This window comes from Abrus precatorius, unplaced genomic scaffold, assembly GCF_003935025.1.
Source record: "Abrus precatorius isolate BTA unplaced genomic scaffold, Abrus_2018 Scaffold2, whole genome shotgun sequence".
Lineage (NCBI taxonomy): Eukaryota > Viridiplantae > Streptophyta > Magnoliopsida > Fabales > Fabaceae > Abrus > Abrus precatorius.
Window position 1 is genome coordinate 15,120,346 of NW_020874362.1, and position 8,003 is coordinate 15,128,348.

Consider the following 8,003-nt stretch of genomic DNA (forward strand, 5'->3'; position numbering starts at 1 on the left):
TTTTGTAAAAAAGATAATCCGAACGTTTCCGTTATATAAGATAATTGAAATACCGCGAAAACTCACTATTAATTTCAAAGAATAGTGAATGATTTCCTAGAGATATTGATTCATTTATTTCGTGTGAGGCGACCGGTTTATTCAGCTAAATTGCTGAGCAGAAAAGAATGATACAAGCGCAAAGAACAAAAAAGAATTGATAATACTAAATTTTAGAATAGCTACTAACAACTAGTGATTATTGGATGATGTATTTCCTGTTAACACTAACTCTCGAGTAAAAGTCACTCATATGACAGAAAAGGAAAGCAGCTCCAGAGAGTTCATTTCCCATCATGGTCGCTGCGTGATACATTTAGTACAAGTAAATATGAATTGATCCAGCAGAAAAACCGCACAATTGCTATTGCTCTGTGTAAGCATTTCTTTTCAAGCAAAGTATATTGACCTGCCCTCTTCATCAATCCAAACAAGAAAAGGATTTAGCCGTCAGCTTGAATCTATATAATCCATCAATGTTATAGGAGCTATAAAATAATTTGACTAATCGAAATGCCATCAAATTACATTCACTACTTCCCATTCGGATTGAAATCTTTCAGTTTCAAGTAATTCTCCATAATATGCTGCCCTTCACAGTAAAATTAGCAGATTACATCAGAATATTTCCTTATATCAGAATTATGAGGCGCGCACGAATACTTGCCAGATATTTTTCGGTAAAAACCCTCTAGAAACTATACCCACACATATCTTAAAAGAAACCGTTTCAACCTACACTGGCATAAAGCCAACAATACAGCATACATAGTCTCGATTAAGCAAATACGAAATGCATATATCCAGAAGACTCAAATATCCACAAAAGATATTTGGTGCCTGTATGAAATTCTTGCCACGACATTATTCTATAGGAAATAATTTTACAGAACGATACATGTATGGTAGTAACAGCAAAAAGAGAGTTCTTAACACACAGCCTACGCTAAGTAAGTACAAAGGCAATAGAAACTGAGTTTACAGATCGAGGTCTAAGGTGCTCTGTCCATGTCAAGATAACAAAGGCGCTTCTATTAAAGTGTTCTACAAGTACTAATGAACAGATTAAGAACAAATGATGAATCATGAATCAGGTTTCACTCTCTACTCTCGACACAGAGGCGAAAAACGCAAAATTCTTCAAGAGCACTGGGACAAAGTCAGAGTGCTTTTCTAAATCAAACCTCTTACCTACACTATAGATATATGTTTCTTGCAAACCCTTCTCCATGATAGATCTTCAATCTTTGGCCATTGACCTTGAATTCCCTTCCTGTTTTCTGATCTTCTATAAGAATTGCTCCAAAGGGAGAGGTCTCCTTTATTAAAAATGGTCCAGACCATCTAGATTTCAATTTCCCTGGGAACAATTTTAATCTTGAATTGAATAACAGCACTTGCTGGCCAGGTCTGAAAACTTTTTGCAGAATGAATTTGTCATGGATTCTCTTGGTTCTTTCTTTGTACAACTTTGCATTCTCATATGCTTGCTGTCTAAATTCCTCCAATTCATGCAGCTGCAGAACTCTCTTCCTTCCAGCATTTGACATATCGAAATTAAGCCATTTTGTAGTCCAATATGCTCTATGTTCCAACTCTAGGGGTAGGTGACAGGCCTTTCCAAATACTAACTGATATGGAGACATACCAATTGGAGTTTTAAAAGCAGTTCTGTATGCCCACAGTGAATCATCCAACCTCTTTGACCAATCCTTCCTTGAGCTGTTCACTACTTTCTCTAGAATTTGCTTGATTTCTCTATTTGAGACCTCCACTTGTCCACTTGTTTGTGGATGGTATGGAGTAGCAACCTTATGCTTCACACCATATTTCATTAATACAGCTTCAAGATACTTGTTGCAGAAGTGAGTACCTCCATCACTTATTAGCACTCTAGGCACACCAAATGTTGAAAAAATGTTCTTTCTTATAAAAGAAATCACTACCTTTGCATCATTTGATCTGGTGGGAATTGCTTCTACCCATTTAGACACATAATCCACTGCCACTAGAATGTATTCGTGTGAAAATGATGGGGGAAATGGTCCCATGAAATCAATCCCCCATACATCAAATAGTTCCACTTCTAAGATGTTGGTTAATGGCAGCTCATGTCTTCTTGAGATATTTCCAGTTCTTTGACATTTGTCACAGTTTTCTACATACCTTTTGGCATCTTTGAAGAGTGTAGGCCAAAAGAAACCTGCTTGCAACACTTTTGCAGTAGTTCTTGAACTTGCATGGTGGCCTCCATATTCAGAATTATGACAATGCCATAATATCTCAGCTTGCTCACTTTGTGGAATGCATCTTCTAAGTAACCCATCTACTCCAATTTTGAACAAGTATGGGTCTTCCCACACATAGAATTTGTTGTCATGTAGGAACTTCTTCTTTTGCTGTCAAGTAAACCTCTTTGGTATGAATTGAGTGGCTTTAAAATTTGCAATGTCAGCAAACCAAGGTATGTTATCCACTGCGAACAGCTTTTCATCTGGAAATTCTTGATTTATTTCCAATGATTCAGTGGTTGAACTCTCCAAGGGTAATCTGGATAGGTGGTCAGCAACACTGTTTTCTTTCCCTTTCTTGTCTTTGATGTCTAGCTCAAATTCTTGGAGGAGTAGAATCCATCTTAATAATCTGGGCTTTGCATCCTGTTTTGTCAAGAGATATTTAAGAGCAGCATGATCAGTATATACAATCACTTTCGAACCCATTAAATATGATCTGAACTTATCAAAAGCATATACAACAGCTAAAAGTTCTTTTTTTGTTGTTGTGTAATTCACTTGTGCAGGATTTAACACTTTGCTTGAATAATAGATAGCATGTAATTTCCTATCTTTTCTCTGTCCTAAAACAGCACCCACTGCACTGTCACTTGCATCACACATGAGTTCAAAAGGTAGTTTCCAATCTGGTTTTGCAAGAATAGGTGCAGAAATCAGTTTCTCTTTTAAAACAGAAAATGCATGCAAACAATTATCATCAAATATGAAATCTGCATCCTTTATAAGTAAATTACTCAAGGGTTTAGCAATCTTGGAAAAGTCTTTTATGAATCTTCTATAAAAACCAGCATGTCCTAAAAAACTTCTAACTCCCTTAACATTGATAGGTGGAGGCAATTTACTAATGACTTCTATTTTAGCTTGGTCCACCTCCATTCCTTTCTCTGAAATTTTATGACCAAGGACAATGCCTTCTTGTACCATGAAATGGCACTTTTCCCAATTTAACACAAGATTAGTGTCTTGACATCTCTGCAAAACAGTGGATAGATTAGCTAAACAATCATCAAAAGAATCACCAAAAACAGAGAAATCATCCATGAACACTTCTATGATGTTTTCTACCAAATCAGAAAAAATAGAAAGCATGCATCTTTGGAAAGTGGCAGGGGCATTACACAAACCAAATGGCATTCTCCTATATGCAAAGACTCCAAATGGACATGTAAATGCAGTTTTCTCTTGATCTAAAGGATCTACAGCTATTTGATTATATCCTGAATACCCATCAAGAAAACAATAAAATGAATGTCCAGCAAGTCTTTCTAGCATTTGATCTGCAAATGGTAGTGGGAAATGATCTTTTCTGGTTGCATCATTTAATTTCCTTTCTTATCTCGAATTTCTAACTCAAATTCTTGAAGTAGTAGAATCCATCTCAGCAGTCTTGGTTTAGCATCCTGCTTAGAAAACAAATATTTCAGAGTAGCATGGTCAGTATATACCACAACCTTGGACCCTACTAAATAAGACCTGAATTTATCAAAAGCAAATACTATAGCAAGCAACTCTTTTTCAGTGGTTGTGTAATTAATCTATGCAGAGTTTAGGACTCTACTAGCATAGTAAATCACATGTAGTCTTTTATCTTTTCTTTGTCCTAATACAGCACCCACTGCATTGTCACTTGCATCACACATTAGCTCAAATGGTAATGTCCAGTCAGGTTTAACAAGAATTGGAGCACAAATCAATTTTTCTTTTAAAACAGTAAAAGCATGCATACAAGATTTATCAAATACAAATGCTGCATCCTTTACAAGCAAGTCACTCAGAGGTTTGGCAATTTTAGAAAAATCTTTAATGAACCTCCTATAAAACCCAGCCTGGCCTAAGAAACTTCTAATTCCTTTCACATTCACAGGTGGAGGTAATTTACTAATCACTTCTATTTTAGCTTAATCAACCTCCATCCCTCTAATTGAAATCTTATGGCCAAGCACTATTCCTTCTTGCACCATAAAGTGACATTTCTCCCAATTTAACACCAAGTTGGTCTCTTGACATCTCTGCAAAACAATGGACAAATTAGATAAACAATCATCAAATGAATTCCCAAAAACAGAAAAATCATCCATGAATACCTCAATTATTTTCTCAACCAAGTCAGAAAAAATAGCTAACATGCACCTTTGAAATGTACCTGGAGCATTACACAGCCCAAAAGGCATTCTTCTATATGCAAATATTCCAAAGGGACAAGTAAAAGCAATTTTTTCTTGATCAATTGGATCTACAGCAATTTGGTTATAGCCAGAATATCCATCTAAAAAGCAGTAAAATGCATGTCCAGCTAACCTTTTTAGCATTTGGTCTGCAAAAGGTAAAGGAAAATTATCTTTTCTGGTTGCATCGTTCAGCTTTCTATAATCTATATTCATCCTCCATCCTGTGACAGTCGTTGTGGGTATCAACTCATTCTTTTCATTTGGTACTACAGTCATTCCACCCTTTTTAGGTACTACTTGCACAGGACTTACCCAATTGCTGTCTGAAATAGGATATATGATCCCTGCATCTAATAGTTTAATGACTTCCTTCCTTACCACTTCCTTCATGGCAGGGTTTAATCTTCTTTGAGGCTGCACAACTGGTTTAAAATTTTCTTCAAATAAAATTCTGTGCTTACAAAAGGATGGATTTATACCTTTTAAATCTGAGATGTTCCACCCTATTGCTGATTTATGGGTTCTCAAAATTCTCAGCAACTTCTCCTCCTCTTCTTCCTTGAGTTCATTGCTTATGATAATTGGATTTTCATGTTTATGATCCAAGAATGCATATCTCAAGTGAGATGGAAGTTGCTTTAATTCCAGCTTCTGACTTTTCTCTTCTTCTCCTTCATTTCTCAACTCCTCTTTGATTGATTCTTCTGCAGGTATTAAAATAGGTAGAGTTTCCAATTGCTGCTCCATTTCAAATACGTTTTCATCTTCAAAATGCAGAGATTTAGTATTTCCTGCAGCTATGGTTTCTCTCAACAAAGAAATTTCATCAAATCCATTCAAAGAATAAGGAGTGATCATAGAATCCAATGTATCTACTCTCATACATGTGTTATCATCAATTGGATATTTCAAAACTTCAAATACATTAAATATTACCTTTTCCTCTTGAACTCTAAGCATTAACTCTCCTTTTTGCACATCAATGAGAGCTCGTCCAGTTGTAAGGAAAGGTCTGCCCAAGATTAATGGTACGTTTGCATCTACCTCCATGTCCAATATGACAAAATCTGCAGGAAAAATAAATTTGTCAACCTTAACCAACAAATCCTCTATTACTCCATATGGATAAGTATATGATCTATCAGCTAATTGCAATGTAATGTTGGTTGGTTTCACTTCTTCTATCCCCAATTTCTTCATAATGGCTAATGGCATCAAATTAATGCTTGCCCCCAAATCACACAATGCTTTTCCCACAGTATAATTTCCTATTTCACAAGGTATGCTAAAGAATCCTGGGTCTTTTAATTTTTGAGGAAGTTTTCTTCTAAGAATAGCACTGCACTCCTCTGTCAAGGGTACAGTCTTATCATGTTCTAACTTCCTTTTCTTGGAGAGTAGTTCCTTTATGAATTTGGCATAAGATGGCATTTGCTCCAAAGCTTCAACAAATGGGATGTTAATTTGCAGCTTTTTTAACACGTTTAGAAACCTCTCAAACTGCTCCTCTTGCTTAGGATTTTGCACTCTTTGAGGATAAGGCAGTCTCTTATATTTTTCTGGATCAATTGGCTTGTAAGTGTCCTCAAATAATTGCTTCTTTGTCTTTCTTTCAGGACTTTTATGAACTTCTTCATTCTTTTCTGAATGTTCTCTCTTTAGTAGCTTGAAGTTCCCTTGCTGCAATTCGTCTTTTAAATCTCTTTCCTCTGCTGTATTTTCTACTTGCTTTTCTGCTGCAACATTATTCAGTTTCTTTTCAGCTGGTTTTGGACTGGCTACAACAGCTCCACTTCTTGTAACTATAGCTTGACATTGTTCCTTTGGATTCACCACTGTGTTACTTGGAAATCTTCCTTCATCTCTGCTTGTTAATTATTCAGCCAGCTGTCCAATTTGAGTTTCTAACTTCTTCATAAAAGCTTCTTGATTCTTGATGCTGGATTGAGTGACTTTCATGAATTGTAACATTGTTTCCTTGAAAGTACTGCTGTTGTTAGTGATTTCCTGCATTTGAAAATGGAAGAGATGTATTAGTGCTTTTCATTGTAGAATTCTGAGGATTCCATTTATAAAATTGTTGATTCCTATTATTAGAATACTGAAATCCAGGAGGAAATGATTGTTGAGGATAAGATTGTTGCTGTCTTTGATAATTCCCCATATAATTGACTTGCTCTTGTGGTTAGGGGTAGGTACATCACATGCACCATTAGCATGACTCCCTCCACAAAAATCGCATGTCAACTGACTTGTTACCACATTTCCAGTCTGCAAATTATTAATCTGCTGAGTCAAAGCTGCTATTTGATCAGAAAATAATTGGTTCTGCAGCTGATTCTGTGCAAGAAAAGTTTCCATCATCTTTGTTTCATATTCATTGTCTCTTCTTGTATTCCTCAAGTTGGAATTCTGATACATAGATGAAGCCATCATCTCAATGATTCTTTGGGCTTCTTCCAAGGATTTCATGCCCAAAGATCCTCCTGCAGTTGCATCAATCATAGTTCTAGTTACTACATTCATTCCATTATAAAAAGTTTCCAGCTGCATCCATTCTGGAATACAATGATGTGGACATCTTCTCATCAACTCTTTATATCTTTCCCATGCTTCATAAAGTGATTCTCCTTCCTGCTGCACAAAAGATGTTATTTTTCCTCTCAGCTTAGCAGCTTTTGAGGGAGAAAAACATTTTGTTAGAAATTTATTCACAAGTTCAGTCCATGTGGTGATACTTCCCTGAGGCTGTGCTTGTAACCAACATTTGGCTTTGTCTCTTAAAGAAAATGGAAATAGCCTCAATCTTATAGCATCTTCACTTACTCCATTCATCCTTATAGTATCACACAACTGCAGAAAATTAGAAATATGCAGATTAGGATCATTAGAAATTCCACCAGAAAATTGGTTCTGCTGCACTAGGTGAAGTAAGGCTGGTTTTATCTAAAAATGATTGGCTTGAATGGTTTGTCTAACAATTGAAGAATTATAGCCTTGCATATCTGGAATTGCATAATCTCCTAGTGTTCTCATTCTATGTTGTTCTGCCATTTCAACTTTTGGAGTTGGTTGTCTAAAAGGTGAATGTTTCTTACTTGCAAAAGGAGTGACTTGAAATTCTAGAGAATGTATAACCTCTAGATCAATGTCACTTCCTAAAGATCTCTCTGCTCTAGTCTCTTTTCTTAATCTCCTAAGAGTTCTATCAATGTCAGGATCAAAGACAAGAGTAGATTTATTTTTGTTTTTGCCACGCATATACAACTAAATACAGATATAGTATAATGAAAACAGAAAACTGCACATGTAATGTAATATTTGCAGAAAATTTAAAGAAACAAATTTACTAATGATATTGAAACAAATTATTCCCCGGCAACGGCGCCAAAAACTTGTTACTTTTACAACTGCTGTTGCACTGAACTTAGCTCAGAATTCCCTACAAAAGCATACTTGAAATGTCACTTTTTACATAGAAAATCAATGAATTTTAAAATAA

At 35.8% G+C, this 8,003-nt stretch overlaps 1 non-coding gene across 1 annotated transcript; it reads left to right on the plus strand.

The window, feature by feature from the left end:
* Positions 1 to 7,064: 7,064 nt before the first annotated feature.
* On the plus strand, positions 7,065 to 7,171 carry LOC113860262. The gene has a single exon (XR_003503717.1). It is a non-coding gene; the product is annotated as a small nucleolar RNA R71 (small nucleolar RNA).
* The last annotated feature ends 832 nt before the right edge of the window (positions 7,172 to 8,003 follow it).